This window comes from Schistocerca nitens, chromosome 1 (genome assembly GCF_023898315.1).
Source record: "Schistocerca nitens isolate TAMUIC-IGC-003100 chromosome 1, iqSchNite1.1, whole genome shotgun sequence".
NCBI lineage: Eukaryota > Metazoa > Arthropoda > Insecta > Orthoptera > Acrididae > Schistocerca > Schistocerca nitens.
Window position 1 is genome coordinate 45539470 of NC_064614.1, and position 22777 is coordinate 45562246.

The window sequence follows — 22777 nt, forward strand, 5'->3', positions numbered from 1 at the left end:
AAAGGCGAAACCATCTACTATCTCACATCGTGCTCCGTTGTTTCCTATCATTCCTTCTAAATTAAAAGAATTTGCTGCAGTTGATCTATTGGGACCCCTTGTCAGAACATCGAATGGATTTTCGTACGTTCTAGTCGCTGTTGAACTTACTTCCAAATTTGTTTCTTTCACTCCGTTACGTAAAGCCACTGGACGATCTGTATCCAACGCCTTTGTTAAAAATTTCTTACGTGAAGTTGGCCACGTTGCTAAAGTCATTTCAGATAACGGACCGCAATTCAGATCTGCTGTTTGGTCACGCATGCTTCGCAACCATAAAATCAAACCTGTTTTTATTTCATTGTACTCACCACATTGTAACCCCTCCGAACGGATTATGAAAGAAATCAATAAGCTTTGCAGACTTTATTGTCACAGAAAGCATCAGCATTGGGACGGATATTTACACTTATTTCAAAACGTGCTGAATGAAATGCCTCATGACTCCACTGCTTTACCACCCACTCTTGTACTGAAGAATGAAAAACCACCGAACAGAATCAGAGAGCTTGTACCTTTCCCGAATACACGCAAACTTCGACACAAAGACATAATTGATTTGTCTGTTAAAAATATAAAATCTGCAGCAGACAAAAGGAGAAAACTACACGGTAAAGCAAATGCAAAGAAATTATATATTGGTCAGAAAGTTCTCATTAAAGCTCATTCATTGTCACATAAGAAGAAACACGTGAGTCACAAATTCTTTCTAGTTTACAATGGACCTTACAGAATGTTTCTTGTAGCGATTTTTGAAAGTCAGATTGCGATGCGCTAAAAATATTGTGTATCAGTTTAAGCACAGTCTTGTATAATTTTTCAAAAGGGGACGTTTCATAGAGCACGGCAAATAGGTTTATATCATTGTGCATCGGCTCACTAACAGTACCATAAACACAAGCGTGCTCGAAGCACTATTACGAAACCATATGTGGTAATACCTTAATAGTAATTGGTTGATGGTTTTGCTCTGCAGATAGTACAGTATGTGAGTTCACTGTTAAGAAATTTGTTGCGTCACAAAGATGAAGACAAAACTTCACGGAAATGTCACATTTCTTTATACCAATCAAAAAATTGTGTTGCCGACGTTGAAGTGTACTATTCAGTGAAAATCGTCTCTAACCTGAGTGTACTCAGTGCACCATTGAAGAAAACTCGTCGAAGTTAGTCTTCAAGTACAGATGTTTTATCGAAGATTCAGTGCCTAAATATTGTATGAGTTGCATCATTGTATTGGTTTATTTGTGAGGAGGCTAAGACCAGTCTCAGAGGATGCAATATTGGTCCGTAAATTTCCACTGACACCTCAGAGCGAATGTCTCTCACAACAGTACCGTAATGCTCCATAGTAATCGTGAACGTAGAACTAGTCCACCAAACAACTGTGAAATACTTGCATAGATCCATGTGAAGTGACCTAGCATTTCGTTGTACACTGAAGAGCCGAAGAAACTGGTACACCTGCCTAATATCGCGTACGGCCCCCGAGAGCACGCAGAAGTGCCTCAACACGACGTGCTATGGATTCAGCTAATATCTGAAGTAGTGCTGGATGGAACTGACACCATGAATTCTGCGGGGCTCTTCATAAATTCGCATGAGTACGAGGGGGTGGAGATCTCTTCTGAACAGCACTTTGCAAGGCATACCAGAATTGCTCAATAATGTTCATTTCTGTGGAGTTTGGTGGACAGCGGAAGTGTTTAAACTCAGAAGAGTGTTCCGGGAGCCACTCTGTAGCAATTATGGACTGTGGGGAAGTCGCATTGTTCTGCTGAAACTGCCCAAGTCCTTCGGTATGAACAATGGACATGAATGGATGAAGGTGATCAGACAGGACGCTTACGTATGTGTCACCTGTCAGAGTCGTATCTAGACGCTTCTGGGATCCCGTATCACTCCAATTTCACACACTCCACACCATTACAGGGCCTCCACCAGCTTGAACAGCCCCTGCTGACATGCAGGGCCCATGGATTCATGAATTTGTCTGTCCACTCGAAACAATCTGAAACGAGATTCGTCCGATCAGGCAACATGTTTCCAGTCGTCACCAGTCCATTGTCGGTGTAAGGCGAGGCGTAAAGCTTTGTGTAGTGCAGTCATCCAGGGTATACAAGTGGGCTTTCTATGATGTTTCGTTGAATGATTAGCACGCTCCACTTGTTGATGGCCCAGCATTGAAATCTGCAGCAGTTTGCGGAAGAGTTGCACTTCTGTCAAGTTGAACGATACTCTTCAGTCGTCGTTGGTCCCGTTCTTACACGATATTTTTCCGGTCGCAGCGATGTCGGAGATTTGATGTTTTATCGAATTCCTGATATTCGTGGTCCATTCGTGAAATGATCGTAGGGGAAAATCCCCACTTCATCGCTACCTCGGAGATGCTGTGTCTCATCGCTCCTGCGCCGCCTGTAACACCACGTTCTAACTCACTTAAATGTTGATGACTTGCCATTTTAGCAGCAACTGCGCCACATACTTGATGTCTTATACAGGCGTTGTCGACCGCAGTGCCGCATTCTGCCTGTTTACATGTCTCTGTATTTGAATACCCATGCCTTTCCAGTTTCTTTGGCGCTTCAGTGTACAAAAACAAGTCCATTCATTGCATAAGTGTCTCACAGTGAGGAGAATATGCTTAAATATCTTCATGAATGTTCTTACTCAAAGTAATACATAACAGAGAACATTGCTACCACTGAGTAAATACATAAGATTGAATAAAAATTTCAGTGTGTATTTGTCGCCATATTGTTGCGAAACAAATACTTAAATTAAGTTTCCATAAGAGAATGAGTTTGGTGGTGGCATGCAAGATTAGTCCACATAATACAGCTAAGGTTGACAAATTATCATAAAGGTCGCATTCTAACAAATAGATGAATTTATTTGCATCGGCATTCTGCATTCTGTATAAGAAAATATGAATAAAACAGTGTGTGCATGTAATACATGAATCAGAATAAAAATCATAGAATCATCGTACAAATATCTGTCAAAATACAGTTACAAAAATAAAAGATTATTTAAGTTTGTCTTACTTACAGTGTACAGTATTCACAAAACATAATACTATTTCCTACAAAAATTTCTAGCTCTAGCAACTCTTCAGAAGGAAAGCGAATGAACGAAGGGCAGAAAGGTTAGTGCACAAATTTGCTCTTGCACCTGTCAAAAGAAATAATTACATAAACCATCAGCCCTCAGTGCGTCAAAAAGGTAATGAAAATGAGATTGTGGCCACAGATTATTATTGTATGAATGTTAAACAATGTTTATCATACCTCAGATGCAAGAAATACAAAGTGGTACCAAAAGTGTCTTACACCTAAACATAAATAAGATAAATAGTAATACTTAAGTCTGTTAAGTTTATCTGAAAGAGTGAAGAAGTCATCAACCTGTTAAGTGAGAAAGAAAAGTTGTTAACACAATCAAAACCAAACAGCTTTCAAATAAAGCATCTACATCTACATCTTCATGACTACTCTGCAATTCACATTTAAGTGCTTGGCAGAGGGTTCGTCGAACCACAATCATACTATCTCTCTACCATTCCACTTCCGAACAGCGCGCGGGAAAAACGAACACCTAAACCTTTCTGTTCGAGCTCTGATATCTCTTATTTTATTTTGATGATCATTCCTACCTATGTAGGTTGGGCTCAACAAAATATTTTCGCATTCGGAAGAGAAAGTTGGAGACTGAAATTTCGTAAATAGATCTCGCCGCGACGAAAAACGTCTTTGCTGTAATGACTTCCATCCCAATTCGCTTATCATATCTGCCACACTCTCTCCCCTACTGTGTGATAATACAAAACGAGCTGCCCTTTTTTGCACTCTTTCGATGTCCTCCGTCAATCCCACCTGGTAAGGATCCCACACCGCGCAGCAATATTCTAACAGAGGACGAACGAGTGTAGTGTAAGCTGTCTCTTTAGTGGACTTGTTGCATCTTCTAAGTGTCCTGCCAATGAAACGCAACCTTTGGCTCGCCTTCCCCACAATATTATCTATGTGGTCTTTCCAACTGAAGTTGTTCGTAATTTTAACACCCAGGTACTTAGTTGAATTGACAGCCTTGAGAATTGTACTATTTATCGAGTAATCGAATTCCAACGGATTTCTTTTGGAAATCATGTGGATCACCTCACACTTTTCGTTATTTAGCGTCAACAACCACCTGCCACACCATACAGCAATCTTTTCTAAATCGCTTTGCAACTGATACTGGTCTTCGGATGACCTTACTAGACGGTAAATTACAGCATCATCTGCGAACAACCTAAGATAACTGCTCAGATTGTCACCCAGGACATTTATATAGATCAGGAACAGCAGAGGTCCCAGGACGCTTCCCTGGGGAACACCTGATATCACTTCAGTTTTACTCGATGATTTGCCGTCTATTACTACGAACTGCGACCTTCCTGACAGGAAATCACGAATCCAGTCGCACAACTGAGACGATACCCCATAGGCCCGCAGCTTGATTAGAAGTCGATTGTGAGGAACGGTGTCAAAAGCTTTCCGGAAATCTAGAAATACGGAATCAACTTGAGATCCCCTGTCGATAGCGGCCATTACTTCGTGCGAATAAAGAGCTAGCTGCGTTGCACAAGAACGATGTTTTCTGAAACCATGCTGATTACGTATCAATAGATCGTTCCCTTCGAGGTGATTCATAATGTTTGAATACAGTATATGCTCCAAAACCCTACTGCAAACCGACGTCAATGATATAGGTCTGTAGTTAGATGGATTACTCCTACTACCTTTCTTAAACACTGGTGCGACCTGCGCAATTTTCCAATCTGTAGGTTCAGATCTATCGGTGAGCGAGCGGTTGTATGTGAGGGCTAAGTAGGGAGCTATTGTATCAGCGTAATCTGGAAGGAACCAAATCGGTATACAATCTGGACCTGAAGACTTGCCCGTATCAAGCGATTTGAGGTGCTTCGCAACCCCTAAGGTATCTACTTTTAAGAAATTCATGCTAGCAGCTGTTCGTGTTTCAAATTCTGGAATATTCCATTCATCTTCTCTGGTGAAGGAATTTCGGAAAACTGCGTTCAATAACTCCGCTTTAGCGGCACAGTCGTCGGTAACAGTACCATCGGCACTGCGCAGAGAAGGTATTAACTGCGTCTTGCCGCTTGTGTACTTTACATACGACCAGAATTTCTTCGGATTTTCTACCAAATTTCGAGAAAATGTTTCGTTGTGGAACCTATTAAAGGCATCTCGCATTGAAGTCCGTGCCAAATTTCGCGCGTCTGTAAATTTTAGCCAATCTTCGGGATTTCGCGTTCTTCTGAACCTCGCATGCTTTTTCCGTTGCCTCTGCGGCAGAATTCGGACCTGTTTTGTGTACCACGAGGGATCAGTTCCATCTCTTACCAATTTATGATGTATGAATCTCTCAATTGCTGTTGCTACTGTATCTTTGAATTTGAGCCACATGTCGTCTACACTTGCATAGTCAGTTCGGAAGGAATGGAGATTGTCTCTTAGGAAGGCTTCTAGTGACACTTTATTCGCTTTTTTAAGTAAAATAATTTTGCGTTTGTTTCTGGTGGATTTGGAAGAAACGGTATTGAGCCTAGCTACAACGACCTTGTGATCACTAATCCCTGTATCAGTCATGATGCTCTCTATTAGCTCTGGATTGTTTGTGGCTAAGAGATCAAGTGTGTTTTCGCAACCATTTACAATTCTCGTGGGCTCATGGACTAACTGCTCGAAATAATTTTCGGAGAAAGCATTTAGGACAATCTCGGAAGATGTTTTCTGCCTACCACCGGTTTTGAACAAGTATTTTTGCCAACATATCGAGGGAAGGTTGAAGTCCCCACCAACTATAATCGTATGAGTGGGGTATTCATTTGTTACGAGACTTAAATTTTCTCTGAACTGTTCCGCAACTATATCATCGGAGTCTGGGGGTCGGTAGAAGGAGCCAATTATTAACTTAGTTCGGCTGTTAAGTATAACCTCCACCCATACCAATTCGCACGGAGTATCTACTTCGACTTCACTACAAGATAAACCACTACTGACAGACACAAACACTCCACCGCCAATTCTGCATAATCTATCTTTCCTGAACACCTCTGAGACTTCGTAAAAATTTCTGCAAATCTTATTTCAGGCTTTAGCCAGATTTCTGTACCTATAACGATTTCAGCTGCTGTGCTTTCTATTAGCGCTGTAAGCTCAGGGACTTTCCCAGCACAGCTACAACAATTTACAACTACAATTCCGACTGCTCCTTGATCCAAGCACGTCGTGTATTTTCGATGCACCCTATGAGATTGCAGCACACCCCGTACTTTCCCGAGGCCTTCTGACCTAAAAAACCGCCCAGTCCACGCCACACAGCCTCCGCTACCCGTGTAGCCGCCAGCTGAGTGTAGTGAACTCCTGACCTATTCAGCGGAACCCGAAACCCCACCACCCTATGACGCAAGTCAAGGAATCTGCAGCCAACATGGTCGCAAAACCGTCTGAGCCTCTGATTCAGACCCTCCACCCGGCTCTGCACCGAAGGTCCGCAGTCGGTTCTGTCAACGATGCTGCAGATGGTGAGCTCTGCCTTCATCTCGTAAGCAAGACCGGCAGCCTTCACCAGATAGCCGCTAGAATCCACAGAGAATTTCCTCAGATCCAAAGCGACACACGTCATTAGTGCCGACATGTGCCACCACCTGCAGCTGGCTGCACCCTGTGCTCTTCATGGTGTCCGGAAGGACCCTTTCCACATCAGGAATGACTCCACCCGGAATGCACACGGAGTGCACACTGGATTTCTTCCCCTCCTTAGCCGCCATTTCCCTAAGGGGCCCCATTACGCGCCTAACATTGGAGCTCCCAACTACCAATAAGCCCACCCTCTGTGATTGCCCGGACCTTGAAGACTGAGAATCATCCTCTGAAACAGGGCAGGCAGCTGCATCTGGCTCAGCCAGAGACAGTGCCTGAAACCTGTTTGTCAGACGCACCGGGGAGGCTTTATGATCAGCCTCCGGGGACGTTTTTCGCTGCCTGCCACGCCTTGGAACGACCTCCCAATCAACCACAGGCGAGGGCTCAGCCCCACTGCGGGCAGCAACCGGGGCAACCACAGCGGCAGACCGATCTGGGGACAGACGGGACGAGGTTGACATCCCCGTGATACCCAAGTCCGGCTCCCCACAGTGGTGCCCATTGGCAACAGCCTCAAGCTGCGCGACCGAAGTCAGCGCCGCTTGCAGCCCTCATCCGAACACAGCAATCACAGTCCCTGTCCATTCTAATCGATGTTGAACAACAGTTACTGAAACACGAGTCAGTGCCTAGATAACGCAAGGGAAACACGCAAAGAATGTATTAACTAACCTGTACAAATGCCTAACGACTGCGCTACAATCTGCCTGAATTTACGATTACAGTAACTAAAACTCGAAATTACACCTCCTATACGAAACTCACACACAATTTAAGTAAGAATCTACGAAGTAAACACTAAAGCGCGATGCTACAACTCTCAAATACTATACGACGCCCGAAATTTATGAATTAAACAATGCAAGTACCCAAAAACACGCAAAGAAATTAAGAATTAAACGATGTAACAAATAAGTATGCTAGGGGTATACGACTTGCTGCAGCAGCTGCTTATCCAACGGCGACAGGGAGCACAGAAGTGTCATTTCTCATAAGTATCACTACCCACACAGAAAAATCCATACAGGCCAAAGAGTTTAACACCGAGGTACACAAAGGTGCAATTCATTCTCTAAAAACATTTCTATCATTATTGGTTCACAATTTTTGGCAATGGATTTAAAGAAACTGAAAATTAACTAACTCTGGGGATGCGGACAATGATTCTAGGTTGAATCATCTCAAGAGCAGTCTCATATCATTTGACTTAAAGTTGGTCCCTTAGGAATTCACACACATTTGAACAAACTTCGTAAGCATTTGGTCGGGCTTGGTCCGATTGAAAAGTGATCTTTATCATATCCTGCCTATAGGACTGTGCAAAAAGCAATGAACGTAAAAACAGAGCTAACCCGTAATGCCGAAGAAGTAAACACAAAGTACTTATGCGCGGTCCTGCTGGCGGTACATAGCAGGTGTCCTCGCCTCGCCGCCGCTAAAAGCGTACTGACACATTGGGCGTTTGGTGTGTCGATGATGATGAAATGAACACCCAACCCCCAAGCGGATAAAATCTGCGACTCGGCCAGGAATCGAACTCGGGGCCACTGGCAGGTAGTCAGATATGCTGACCGCTCAGGTGAGGGGGCAGATTCTTTCTAACACTGGTGTGCAAAACTTAAGGACAAAAGTAACTTTCCCATGATATGTCACTGTCAAGTAATAAAGGTCGTTGAAACTTGAACCACACACAGAAAGAACAGCAACAGTATAATTGAGAAGGTAACGCAATGAGACGAACAGAAATGACACTTTTATTGACACAATAATTACACTGAAGTCAATACAATTTATGATGGTTCATTGGACATTACAAAAGCAGCAGATAACTCTTAATAAGGTGTGTGATCACCACAGATATCACTGCATGCTTCGCAGCGTCCTCCCATGCTGGCCACGAGGTTGGTGAGCAGCTCGTGTGGAAGGGCACTCCATTCCTCCAACAGCGCGGTTTAAAATTTCTAAATTGTCGTTGGTGCATGCGTATGTGCTGACAGTACGTCTCCCAAACGTCTCACATACTTGCTCGATGGAATTTACGTCGAGGGAGCGGGCACCCTGATTTGATTTGATTTTGGCCACTGCCCGCACCGTAACTGAGTCTATTGTGCGGTATCGCTTCCCTGTATGCCTAGTAAAGCCAACCAATGCCCTTAAATAGTGGAAGGAGTTCCTTTATATGTATGTAGGTGTTCTTTGAACTTCCTGCCGGCCGCGGTGGCCGTGCGGTTCTGGCGCTGCGGTCCGGAACCGCGGGACTGCTACGGTCGCAGGTTCGAATCCTGCCTCGGGCATGGGTGTGTGTGATGTCCTTAGGTTAGTTAGGTTTAAGTAGTTCTAATTTCTAGGGGACTTATGACCTAAGACGTTGAGTCTCATAGTGCTCAGAGCCATTTGAACCGTTTTTTGAACTTCCTATGGCCGGTCATCAGTCCAATCATAAGTTTAAACGTTTTCCTGTTCAAGCCCAGTTTATAGACCTTGGTCCAGTATTCTACGTGTTGTCTTCTAAGCCAGTTCCGTAGTTCTAGTTGGTGATTGTCAGGACAAGTTCCGGTCCAATAAATGGAGTCTTTGCTCCCATCCTGGCCAATCTGTCGGCTTGTTCATTGCCATCGATTCCTGAGTGGCCAGGGACCCACACTAGGTTTACCCTATTGCTTCCTCCTAGCTGCACCAGAGCCCTGTCACATTCTGCAATAATCTTAGATCTTGTTGCAGAAGCTGCCAACGATTTCAGGGCTGCCTGGCTGTCTGATTAGATGTAGATACTACGGTCATTGCAGCACCTACGCATATTCTCCTCCACACACGCCCTGGTTGCAGTAATGCCAGCTTGGAATACCGAGGCCAGTTTTCCTAGAGAAATGATGTCCTCCAGTCGTGGCTGAACCCCGTACATACCAGCCCCAGCGCCTTGATCTGATTTCGACCTATCAGTGTGTAACACCATAGCTTAGACACTACATACCTTTTGTTGATTCATTTAAATTTCTATTTTGTTCAACATCCCTTCGTTGAACTTCTGTAATTAGTGTATGATTAATTCGATAGTGTAATGAAGTTTAATCTCTGTAATACGCACAATATGAGCAAATGATGTTTTGTCTTTCTCATATAATCTCTTCGGTTATCTTTGAGGTTTAATAATTTTATTTAAATAACTTTTTTTTAGAAAGGTCAATATGTGCAGATGTTCTGTTTTATTTAATATGTTTGGTTGCTGTTATGTAAACTGCTGACCTTCACTTAGGGTTCTTAGTTATTTTGTATGTAAAAGGTGGTGTGGTTCCCCTCGGGAACGGAACAGTGTAGCGCCCGCAAAATGTAGTTGGCTTTGATAGAAAGGTGGAATCAAGAGTCAGTCGGGGACGAGCTACCAAACTATCAAATGCTCATGTAAAAGTTGTGTATTGTGCTGGTTCCGAGAGAGGCTTTTCTTGACGTTTTCCAATGCCTCGGATGGATGGATAAAGAGCTGGAACTATTCTGAAATTGGTATCTATCATCGCCACCAAGAAATGACAGAGTCCAGCAATTCTACCTGCAAATCCACCTACCAACATGCACTCTCCACCACATTGCGCAATCACTGTAATAGAACAGAAGATCAGCTCATTGGATGTGTTAGTGTGCTCAAATATAAAGTAATTTATAACTGAATTTATGTACCTACCTTGATTTTTTCCTTATCATAACAACTCTCAGGTTCCTCTCCATTTGAACTAAAGTGCGTCCCGAGTGTCCTTTATTGAAAACATATTAAAGTTAATATGGCAATATAATGTGCTAAGATTAATAATGTTGGTTGAAAGGATCTCACAAATGTCTCAATTTTGTGTTTCATTGCAGTAAAAGTTAAGAACTGCAACTGTTGAGAGTTATATGTTCGTGCTTGCTAAGTGTTTCACTGATGTAATGAAAGTGTGTTTAGTTTTCTCTGCTACAGTGATCAAGTTTAAGCCCCCACCCCTTCCACTGAAAGTAGTTCAAAGGCACAAAGTTACTTTATTATAGAAAGTTTCAATTACTCTTGCTATTCAAGTGAAATTCTGTACAGTATTGGGTTCCTCTTGTGTATTAAAAGTGCATATTAATGTTGTAACAGGATCTATAGTTTGTCTATTGTGATCATGCTACATAACGATTAATAGAAAGGCCACTACCTACGAAAATAGTAACTTCTTTATTCAAAAGACAGTGAGAAGTAATTTGTTAGTGAACTCCATTTAATTTTCATTCTAAGTAGAAAGGTGTTAGTATGCACAGTAACTAAATCTGCTGTGAACCATATCCATATTTCATGTCAGACAGAAATTTGTTTGAAAAGTAATACTAAACGATTGTACAGTGAATATTAAGAGTAACGTTATTGAGACCATTCAGTGTGACTAAGTCCTCAAGATAATAGTGTGTTTTGTTATCTGTTATATTTATGCAAATAGTTTGTTCTGATCTGTTAGCTCCAACCTTAACGTGAGCATGCTATATTCAGCTGCCAGAATTCATTGCACTCGCATGTAGCAAAGTATAGGTTGTGTTTGTCCGTTAAAGTGACTCATACCTATTTTTTTGAACAAGAATTTCAATCATTTTGTAGTTTAATTAGGCTGGCGACCGTTTTCTTTATCTTTTGAACAGTGTAGATAGGTGAAATATTGTTTGTTACTGTTTAAATATTTACGTAATTATGAATGTCACTTCCAATAAGCAAATTCCGTTAGGCACATCACGGTCAACACAACTAAATTCCTTTCGGAGGGTAACACTGCTCTGCTTCTTTATAGTGTAATTGCTTTAATAAAAATAATTTCACTATACCAACTGCATCCATCTTAGAGGTTATGGTATAGTAGTAGCAGACGGAAGTGTTATAAGTGAAGCAGACCGTGTCCACCATACAGTGTCGAACTGTTTTCTCCCACTGCGCCCTGCTTCCAATTATTATATTGTAAGCCTTGTTGAAGCAGTTGGCAGTTATTATATAGTCGCCCGGTATTTTCCCAGGCATTCCTATTTTTACCTCGCTCACTATTTTAGTGTGTGATTCTGGATATCCCAGTGAGATCCAGTATTTACCAGTTTTGAGACTGTATGCACTAGCTGCTGCCTTCATCTTGACCCAAAGGTGTAGTGGAGGTATGTCCACCATATCTTCCATCCCAGCGGTTGCTGTCCTACTAATTCCGCCTGTTATGCCTAAGCAGGGCAGTCCTTGCACCTTAGCAAGCTCCTTAGCTGCAACATGCTGTTCTACCTTCTTCTACCTCACTATGGCTTATCCCTCAGTTTTTGCACCAACCCCTTCTGGTACTTACTAGAGTACCTTTCGCCTTGAAGCAGATGCTCTTAATGTGAGGGGTCCATATTAGTTTCTCATCTAACGTTACCCCCCCCCCCCCCCCCCATATTTCACTATCACCTTCACAGGTAGAGTTTCATCGAAGAGCTTTTGATTCCAACTTGAGTGTTGGATGTGCTTCTTCGTGAATGGTACCACAGGAGTCTTCTTAGGATTAACACTTAGATCCTATTTAATGCACCAGTCTTGCGTTATGTCCAATGCACCTTGCACCATATTCCTAACTGTGCCAGTAAATTTGCCAAATATTACTATGACAACGTCATCTGCGTACACTTGGGCTGGCAGCCTCGTACACTCATCGGACATCCTCTCGTTCGAAGAGCTCCTCCAACTGCGATCCCGAATTTTCATAAAGATGAAATCAAAGCCTAGTGTACTGGCTTCAAAGATTTGGAGGTCTAGACCCCAAGCAACGCTACAAAAGAATGGTTCAAATGGCTCTGAGCACTATGGGACTGAACGTCTGAGATCATCAGTCCCCTAGAGCTTAGGACTACTTAAAGCTAACTTACCTAAGGACATCACACACACCCATGCCCGAGGCAGGATTCGAACCTGTGACCGTAGCGGTCGCGCTGTTCCATACTGTAGCGCTTAGAACCGCTCGGACACCACGGTCGGCAGCAACGTTAGACCTCCCCACACTATAACACGTGTATTACGAAAACGATCATGTTCGACAATGTCCCTGGGTGCATTATATGTACCGCACTCTCCCGTATGTGGGCACGTCCAGAATCACTACTCATACTGAATCTGCTCCCGTCCGAGAAGAACACACGGACCTATTCCTCGTTTGTCCAGTTCCTATGTTCTTGTCGACATCGCAAAGGTTGCCGCCGATGCGCGACTGTGAACAGAACACCACGTAGTTGCCACCGAGCAAAGACGCCAACGCCGTGTAATTGCCACGCCATAGTGGAGCGTGGGGGTGCCTGCCTTGAAATACTGTGATATGTGGTCGGAATCGCACCGGTTGTTTCGCGTGGGTCCGTTCACGCCTGCTGCGCAACGTTACGGTCACCTGCTGCTGTAGTTAACGATGGCCGACCACCTTCTCTCGTTCTGGCAGCCGCGTCTGTGGTGCGGAAAGCTCCATGTGCACTTGAAACAGTACTGTGAGCTGTACCACATTCGTGGGCCGCACTCGTCACACTTCGTCCATCTTACAGTTTCCCGACGATTCTTCCCCGTGTGAAGTCATCCAGATATTCTTCCAGATATTTTTGTTCTGTCACTGCAACTACAAAAACGCTTGATTTTTTTTCATGGCTTCTCCCTCGCCATTCATCATAGTTTCTCCCTCCCTATACTAAAATGTAAATGTCGTGTGACTAGTGCCTCTCGTCGGGTAGACCGTTCGCCGAGTGCAAGTCTTTCGATTTGACGCCACTCCGGCGACTTGCGCGTCGATGGGGACGAAATGATGATGATTAGGGCAACACAACACCCACTCCCTGAGCGGAGAAAATCTCCGACCCAGACGGGAATCGAACTCGGGCCTTTATGATTGACCTTCTGTCACGCTGACCACTCAGCTACCGGGGGCGGACTCCCCTATACAAAAAAAAGAGCGGGAAAAATGTTCCTCCATCACTACTCTTTCCCTATTCTTACATAGTATTTAAATACACGGAAACGTAATTAAATAGAATTACATACATACAATAACAAATAAAAAACATAGGTTGTAGGTCAAAGACAAAGTAGTGGAAAGGTTATGTTGGCAACACTACAAAACAAAAACTACGACACATACTTGGAAGTACGAAAAGAAACAGAATACAGTGGTGTGCATAAAAGTATGTCGTAAAAAACATAAGAAATGTGTAGTGCTGCAAGACAACTAAATATTAGACGAAAATTGTAAGAGTCTAACGCAGAAAAACAACGATGTGCTAGCAGAACGCATTTCCAGATGTATGCGAGAAATCAAGCGAAAATCACCGTAAGTGAAAATCAACATATTCTTAACGAATTGTTTTTCGATTTAAAAAGAAATCAAAACGTAAATAATTTAATTACAGGCTACCGATGATGCTTTAACTCAATAAAGCAAAACGCGTGTAATTGCAGTGACAAAAATACCTCAAGAACTGTAAAGCAACTACGGACACTATGCCACACAAATCAAGCACCAGAAGGGCCATGTTTTAATGAATAAATCCACCACAACGCACCATAACCAATCGCTGACTGTCACACCCCCTCTTTTCCCGTTCGTTCAGTCTCCGCGTGTTGCGGGGCTAGCTCCATATGTCGCTACAATAGCGCTGACCTCATGCGACGTGACGTCCAACTTTCTGTGCACGGCTGGAACACCTCTGGCAAAATGCTTCCGCACTTTCATTCATTTCCATCCAACTGTTAATACGTTAGGGTAGTTCATCTATCTCGTCCTTGAGTTTTGCACAACACGGTACATGCAAAAAAACAAAATAATGTAAAAAAGTTTGGAATTGTGATTTGTAAGCTTTTAGTCTGTAACATAGTCTACATTTCTAGACGAAAAAGTTCCAAAAGCGAAATTACATTTTTTCGTGACTCTGTGTTGCGGACATATTTGCTGTCTCCATTTCGCAACCACTTGCTGAAACCCATCAGTTCCTGTTTCATTCATTAAATTTTTAGCTTAAATGCAAGTTTTATCTTGAAATGTCTATATATGTGTTAGCAAATGCAGCACTGCTGGTTACCATAACTCTTGTTGTATCAAGTAAGTGACAGAGAACTGGAGTATCTGAAATAATGAAACAGTTGTGGAATAGGTATGCCCTAAATATTGAAATTAAAATTTATGGTTGATATTGTTGTTGTTGTTGTGGTCTTCAGTCCTGAGACTGGTTTGATGCAGCTCTCCATGCTACTCTATCCTGTGCAAGCTTCTTCATCTCCCTGTACCTACTGCAGCCTACATCCTTCTGAATCTGCTTAGCGTATTCATCTCTTGGTCTCCCTCAACGATTTTTACCCTCCACGCTGCCCTCCAATACTAAATTGGTGATCCCTCGATGTCTCAGAACATGTCCTACCAACCGATCCCTTCTTCTAGTCAAGTTGTGCCACAAGTTCCTCTTCTCCCCAATTCTGTTCAATACTTCCACATTAGTTATGTGATCTACCCATCTAATCTTCAGCATTCTTCTGTAGCACCACATTTAGAAAGCTTCTATTCTCTTCTTGTCTAAACTATTTATCGTCCACGTTTAACTTCCATACATGGCTACACTCCATACAAATTCTTTCAGAAACGACTTCCTGACACTTACATCTACACTCGATGTTAACAAATTTTTCTTCTTCAGAAACGCTTTCCTTGCCATTGCCAGTCTACGTTTTATATCCTCTCTACTTCGACCATCGTCAGTTATTTTGCTCCCCAAATAGCAAAACTCCTTTACTACTTTAAATGTCTCATTTCCTAATCTAATTCCCTCAGCATCACCCGACTTAATTCGACTACATTCCATTAGCCTAGTTTTCCTTTTGTTGATGTTCATCTTATACCCTCCTTTCAAGACACTGTCCATTCCGTTCAACTGCTCTACCAAGTCCTTTGCTGTCTCTGACAGAATTACAGTATCATCGGCGAACCTCAAAGTTTTTATTTCTTCTCCATGGATTTTAATTCCTACTCCGAACTGTTCTTTTGTTTCCTATATTGCTTGCCCAATATACAGATTGAATAACATCGGGGATAGGCTACAACCCTGTCTCACTCCCTTCCCAACCACTGCTTCCCTTTCATACCCCTCGACTCTTATAACTACCATCTGCTTTCTGTACAAATTGTAAATAGCCTTTCGCTCCCTGTATTTTACCCCTGCCACCTTCAGAATTTGAAAGAGAGTATTCCAATCAATATTGTCAAAAGCGTTCTCTAAGTCTACAAATGCTAGAAACGTAGGTTTGCCTTTCCTTAATCTTTCTTCTAAGATAAGTCGTAGGGTCAGTATTGCCTCACGTGTTCCAACATTTCTACGGAATCCAAACTGATCTTCCCCGAGGTCGGCTTCTATCAGTTTTTCCATTCGTCTGTAAAGAATTCGCGTTAGTATTTTGCAGCTGTGACTTATTAAACTGATAGTTCGGTAATATTCACATCTGTCAACACCTGCTTTCTTTGGGATTGGAATTATTATTATATTCTTCTTGAAGTCTGAGGGTACTTCGCCTGTTTCATACATCTTGCTCACCAGATGGTAGAGTTTTGTCAGCACTGGCTCTCCCAAGGCTGTTAGTAGTTCTAATGGAATGGCCGGCCGCGGTGGTTTCGCGGTTCTAGGCGCGCAGTCAGGAACCGTGCGACTGCTACGGTCGCAGGTTCGAATCCTGCCCCGGGCATGGATGTGTGTGATGTCCTTAGGTTAGTTAGGTTTAAGTAGTTCTAAGTTCTAGGGGACTAATGACCACAGCAGTTGAGTCCCATAGTGCTCAGAGCCATTTGAACCATCTAATGGAATGTTGTCTACTCCGGGGGCCTTGTTTCGACTCAGGTCTTTCAGTGCTCTGTCAAACACTTCACGCAGTATCATATCTCCCATTTCATCTTCATCTACATCCTCTTCCATTTCCATAATATTGTCCTCAAGTACATCGCCCTTGTATAGACCCTCTACATACTCCTTCCACCTTTCTGCTTTCCCTTCTCTGCTTAGAACTGGGTTTCCATCAAAGCTCTTGATATTCATGCAAGTGGTTTTCCTTTCTCCCAAAGGTCTCTTTAATTTTCCTATACGCAGTATCTATCTTAACCCTAGTGAGATAAGCCTCTAAATCCTTACATTTGTACTCTAGCCATCCCTGCTTAGCTCCTTTCATCAATTAAATTCAATATTTCTTCTGTTACCCAAGGGGTTCTACTAGCCCTCGTCTTTTTACCTATTTGATCCTCTGCTGCCTTTAGTATTTCATCCCTCAAAGTTACCCATTCTTCTTCTACTGTATTTCTTTCCCCCATTCCTGTCAATTGTTCCCTTATGCTCTCTCTGAAACTCTGTACAACCTCGGGTTCTTTCAGTTTATCCAGGTCCCATCTCCTTAAATTCCCACCTTTTTGTAGTTTCTTCAATTTTAATCTACAGTTCATAACCAACAGATTGTGGTCAGACTCCTTATCTGCCCCTGGAAATGTCTTACAATTTAAAACCTGGTTCCTAAATCTCTGTCTTACCATTATATAATCTATCTGATACCTTTTAGTATCTTCAGGGTTCTTCCATGTATACAACCTTCTTTCATGATTCTTAAACCAAGTGTTAGCTATGATTAAGTTATGGTTCAAATGGCTCTGAGCACTATGGGACTCAACTGCTGAGGTCATTAGTCCCCTAGAACTTAGAACTAGTTAAACCTAACTAACCTAAGGACATCACACACATCCATGCCCGAGGCAGGATTCGAACCTGCGACCGTAGCGGTCTCGCGGTTCCAGACTGCAGCGCCAGAACCGCGCGGCCACTTCGGCCGGCGATTAAGTTATGCTCTGCGCAAAATTCTACCAGGCGGCTTCCTCTTTCATTTCTTAGCCCCTATCCATATTCACCTACTATGTTTCCTTCTCTCCCTTTTCCTAAGCTTGAATTCTAGTCACCCATGACTATTAAATTTTCGTCTCCCTTCACTATTTGAATAATTTCTTTTATCTCCTCATACATTCCATCAATTTCTTCGTCATCTGCAGAGCTAGTTGGCATATAATCTTGTACTACTGTAGTAGGCATGGGCTTTGTGTCTATCTTGGCCACAATAATGTGTTCACTATGCTGTTTGTAGTAGCTTACCCGCACTCCTATTTTCCTATTCATTATTAAACCTACTCCTGCATTACCCCTATTTGATTTTGTGTTTATAACCCTGTAGTCACCTGACCAAAAGTCTTGTTCCTCGTGCCACCGAACTTCAATAATTCCCACTATATCTAACTTTAACCTATCCATTTCCCTTTTTAAATTTTCTAACCCACCTGCCCGATTAAGGGATCTGACATTCCACGCCCCAATCCGTAGAACGCCAGTTTTCTTTCTCCTGATAACAACGTTCTCCTGAGTAGTTCCCGCCCGGAGATCCGAATGGGGGACTATTTTACCTCCGGAATATTTTACCCAAGAGGACGCCATCATCATTTAATCATACAGTAAAGCTGCATGCCCTCGGGAAAAATTACGGCTGTAGTTTCCCCTTGCTTTCAGCCGTTCGCAGTACCAGAACAGCAAGGCTATATTGGTTAGTGTTACAAGGCCAGATCAGTCAATCATCCAGACTGTTGCCCCTGCAACTACTGAAAAAGCTGCTGCCCCTCTTCAGGAACCACACGTTTGTCTGGCCCCTCAACAGATACCCCTCCGTTGTGGTTGCTCCTACGGTACGGCTATCTGTATCGTTGAGGCACGCAAGCCTCCTCACCAACGCCAAGGTCCGCGGTTCATTGGGGGGGGGGGGGGGTTGATATTACTTCATTTTAATTATAAATTAAAAATTTTAATGTTGCTTCCGGTTACACAAATAGCTCAGAATTACTAGTATGGACCCTCTATATCGTGATATTGGGATGAGGGTCCCATGAATTTCTACTTCCCCAGCGCACGGTTGAAAATTCTAACTTCTGTAAACTCTTGAGGAGATTGTTTTTCTTCTTGTTCAACTTCTTAAGGTAAGTGACAAATCCGTCTTCTGCTTCACTTTTCAGACCGGCCTTTGCTACCTGAATAACTGTAAGTTCTAATGTAATATTCTTGTTCTACGTGGGCATAGCGAAAAAAAAAATTGATAGACGAGTAGCAGCCAGCAGCCAGCATATCGCTTCCAAGTTATGAAATTGTGATCAGCGGTAAATCGCTGCAAACTGCGAATTGTCGCACGTTTGCGAAGTCCGGACGGACTGCACGAGTTGCCATTGGAACGCTAACCCTGTGTCGTTGCTCAAAGGGAGATTGCCGACCCTTAGTTAGACTGACATCAATAGTGTATCGGTGCAGATAATGAAGCTGCGCCTGCTAATAAACGTTTCCTTGAAAATGTTTAAAGCAATAAATCGCAGAGCATGGGTCGCGCACAAAGAGCGCATAGCTTCCGGCCACGAGTGACCTGTCAGAATCTCCGACAACGAGAAGCGGGAACATCTCATCATAACAACCATGTACTGGCTTCGTTCCTAATGATCTTGACGTTGCCCGGCCGTGGTGGCCGAGCGGTTCTAGGCGCTTCAGTCTGGAACCGCGCGACCGCTACGGTCGCACGTTCGAATCCTGCCTCGGGCATGGATGTGTGTGATGTCCTTAGGTTAGTTAGTTTAAGTAGTTCTAAGTTCTAGGGGACTGATGACCTCAGCAGCTAAGTCCCTCGGTGCTCACAAGGGAACCTCCCCATCGCATCCCCCTCAGATTTAGTTATAAGTTGGCAGAGTGGATAGGCCTTGAAAAACTGAACACAGATGAATCGAGAAAACAGGAAGAAGTTGTGTGGAACTATGAAAAAAATTAGCAAAATATACGAACTGAGTAGTCCACGTGTAACATATGCAACTTCTAGGGATGTATGCAGTCAGGAGCGCCGTGGTCCTGTGGTTAGCGTGACGAGCTGTGGAGTAAGAGGTCCTTGGTTCAATTCTTCCCTCGACTCCAAGTTTTAATTTTTTGTTTTCAGACAATATTATCTGTCCGTCCGATGCGATCACTATTTTGGAAGTGATAATCACATCCACAAGAAAACCTAAATCGGGCAAGGTAGAAGAATCTTTTTACCCATTCGCCAAGTGTACAAGTTAGGTGGGTCGACGACATATTACTGTCATGTGACGCACATGCCGTCAACAGTATCGTATAGAATATATCAGACGTGTTTTCCTGTGGAGGAATTGGTAGACCTATGACCTTGCGATGAAATGTTTTCAGTTTCCATTGGAGAAGCACGTCTTTTCGTCTACTAATCGCACGGTTTTACGGTGCGGTCGCAAAACACAGACACTAAACTTATTACAGTGAACAGAGACGTCAATGAACGAACGGACAGATCATAACTTTGCGAAAATGAACAACGTAAATTTTTCACTCGGGTGAGGACTTGAACCATAGACCTCTCATTCCGCAGCTACTCAGGCTAACCACAGGACCACGGCGCTCCTGACTCCACATCACCCTTGTAGTTGCATATTTTGCACGTGGACTACTCAGTTCGTATATTTTGCAAATTTTTTTCAGAGTTCCACACAACTTCTTCCTGTTTTCTCGATTCATCGGTGTTCAGTTTTTCAAGGCCTATCCACTGTTCCAACTTATAACTAAATCTGAGGGGGGTGCGATGGGGAGGTTCCCTTGTCAGAACGATTTTCGATCTTGACGTTGGCGGAATGCTCTATGTTTTATAACGTTGGGATCAGAATTTTTGTTGCTGATTGCATGAGTAGGAAAACGCTGCCTTCTGGTGCACAACAGTGGCGTGGTGGTTATCAAATGGCCGGCCGTGCAGGCAGATTTGTGGCGGCACTGAAAGCCCGGGGCGAGTAGTTTTGCAAACGGGACGGCCGGTGGCGTTTTGCGCCATCAGTTGTGGAGCGGTGCACCCATCGTTTGCCGCCCGCGTGCACACCACAGGCGCGCGCGCCGAGCAAACACGCGTCGCGCCTCGCCATCCGGTCACATACATGCAGATTGGTCCGATCTCGCTGCAGCCGCCGTCGCCGCGTATTGGCGGAATGCGAGGGTGCAGCGGGGGTGGAATAGGGGTCCACGCAAGAGGGGAGGGACAGCGGAGGGGTGGGAGGGGGTGTGGGAGTTCAGCGAGCGTGATGACGGCTGGGCCGATAAACAAGCGGCGAAAACGGAGGCGCAGGAGAGGTCACGGATGAATCGTGACAGGGAGACAGCCGCGAGGAGACGAACGGCGGGGGATGGGGTCGGGGGGACAGCGCGTGCTGCCATTGGGCGATCGACCTGCGCGGCCCGCCGCCTCGCTCCGCTATGCTATTACCTGCGACGCACCGGGCCCTCCTGCTCTCCAACTGCAGCGACCACAACACTGTTTTGTTCTGTACCAAATTATCACTACAGGCAATCAGGGCAATAACGAGCTGCTCGTTACTTGCCTACGCAAAGCATAGAACAGGTCGGTTCTAAGAAGGTAATGCGCTTGTATCGGTTGTAAGGTATGGTGTTCCTCAAGGTTCTGTACGTGGCCCACTTCTTCTGCCGACGTACAGACTGCACTTACAAAATCCAAACACAAACTTAACTGTAGTGCAAGAGGAAAGGTGAACCCTCGTGTCATATTCCTTGCAACTAGGGTTTGGTCTAACATAAAATCAGTCTAAGGAACAAAAACGACTAGCGAAAAACACTTTAATCATTAAGGCAACAAACAGTAGAAGCCAAAAATCATTTTTCTGTCCTTTCAAATGGGTCACTGAAGAAGATCATAATGCAGTTGCTACTTTACACTATCTATATATGACGGTAGTATCTGTTCCCGAAAGAACAGTTTCCGTGGATGACCAAGCAGCTTTGCTAGAAATGAAATGATAATTAAATAGACACCCTAGCTGCATACAGGCGTTGATGTACTTCATTGGGGACATGTTGAAAATGTGTGCCCCGACCGGGACTCGAACCCGGGATCTCCTGCTTACATGGCAGACGCTCTATCCATCTGAGCCACCGCGGGCACAGAGGATAGTGCGTCTGCAGGGACTTATCCCTTGCACGCTCCCCGTGAGATCCACATTCCCAACATGTCCACACCACTACAATCGTAGTGGGCAAACATCTATTAGGTGCACTACGAATGTAGTGGTGTGGACATGTTGAGAATGTGGATCTCACAGGGAGCGTGCAAGGGATAAGTCCCTGCAGACGCACTATCCTCTGTGCCCGCGGTGGCTCAGATGGATAGAGCGTCTGCCATGTAAGCAGGAGATCCCGGGTTCGAGTCCTGGTCGGGGCACACATTTTCAACACGTCCCCAATGAAGTACATCAACGCCTGTATGCAGCTAGGGTGTCTATTTAATTATCATTTCATTTACAGTATCTCACAGATACGAAAAATGCAGATATCGAAATATTGAGTGCACAATTAAAACACTTTCCCCTCTTCTTCTTGTTCTTATTCTTCTCTGCACTTTGGTTATTAAGCCTTTGGTTGTTACAGGCCCACCTCTTCCTAGACCTTACCAGTCTTCTTCGCCTTACCAGGCTATAATTTCTGACCTTACCACTATTAATGCTGTAGAAATGTCCACATCATTATTTGCTTTTGTCTTCAGTTTGGTTTCATTTATTAAATACCTTTGCCAATGGCTTCACTGCAGTTCACCACCAGTTCCCATCAGATCACCAAAGTGCTGTTTGGCTTGTATGTGTGACCATTTGGGTATGTCGAGCGCTGTTGGCAAGTAGGATGGTTCAAAATGGCTCTGACAAGGGAACCTCCCCATCGCACCCCCCTCAGATTTAGTTATAAGTTGGCACAGTGGATAGGGCTTGAAAAACTGAACACAGATCAATCGAGAAAACAGGAAGAAGTTGTGTGGAACTATGAAAAAAAAAAAGCAAAATATACAAACTCAGTAGTCCATGTGCAAGATAGGCAACATCATGGAGAGTATGAGCTCAGGAGCGCCATGGGCCCGTGGTTAGCATGAGCAGCTGCGGAACGAAAGGTCCTTG

General features: G+C 43.8%; 1 non-coding gene across 1 annotated transcript; it reads right to left on the bottom strand.

Annotated features, from left to right (window-relative positions):
- Nucleotides 1–21700: 21700 nt before the first annotated feature.
- On the bottom strand, nt 21701–21775 carry Trnat-ugu (transfer RNA threonine (anticodon UGU)). The gene has a single exon. It is a non-coding gene; the product is annotated as a tRNA-Thr (tRNA).
- Nucleotides 21776–22777: the final 1002 nt, after the last annotated feature.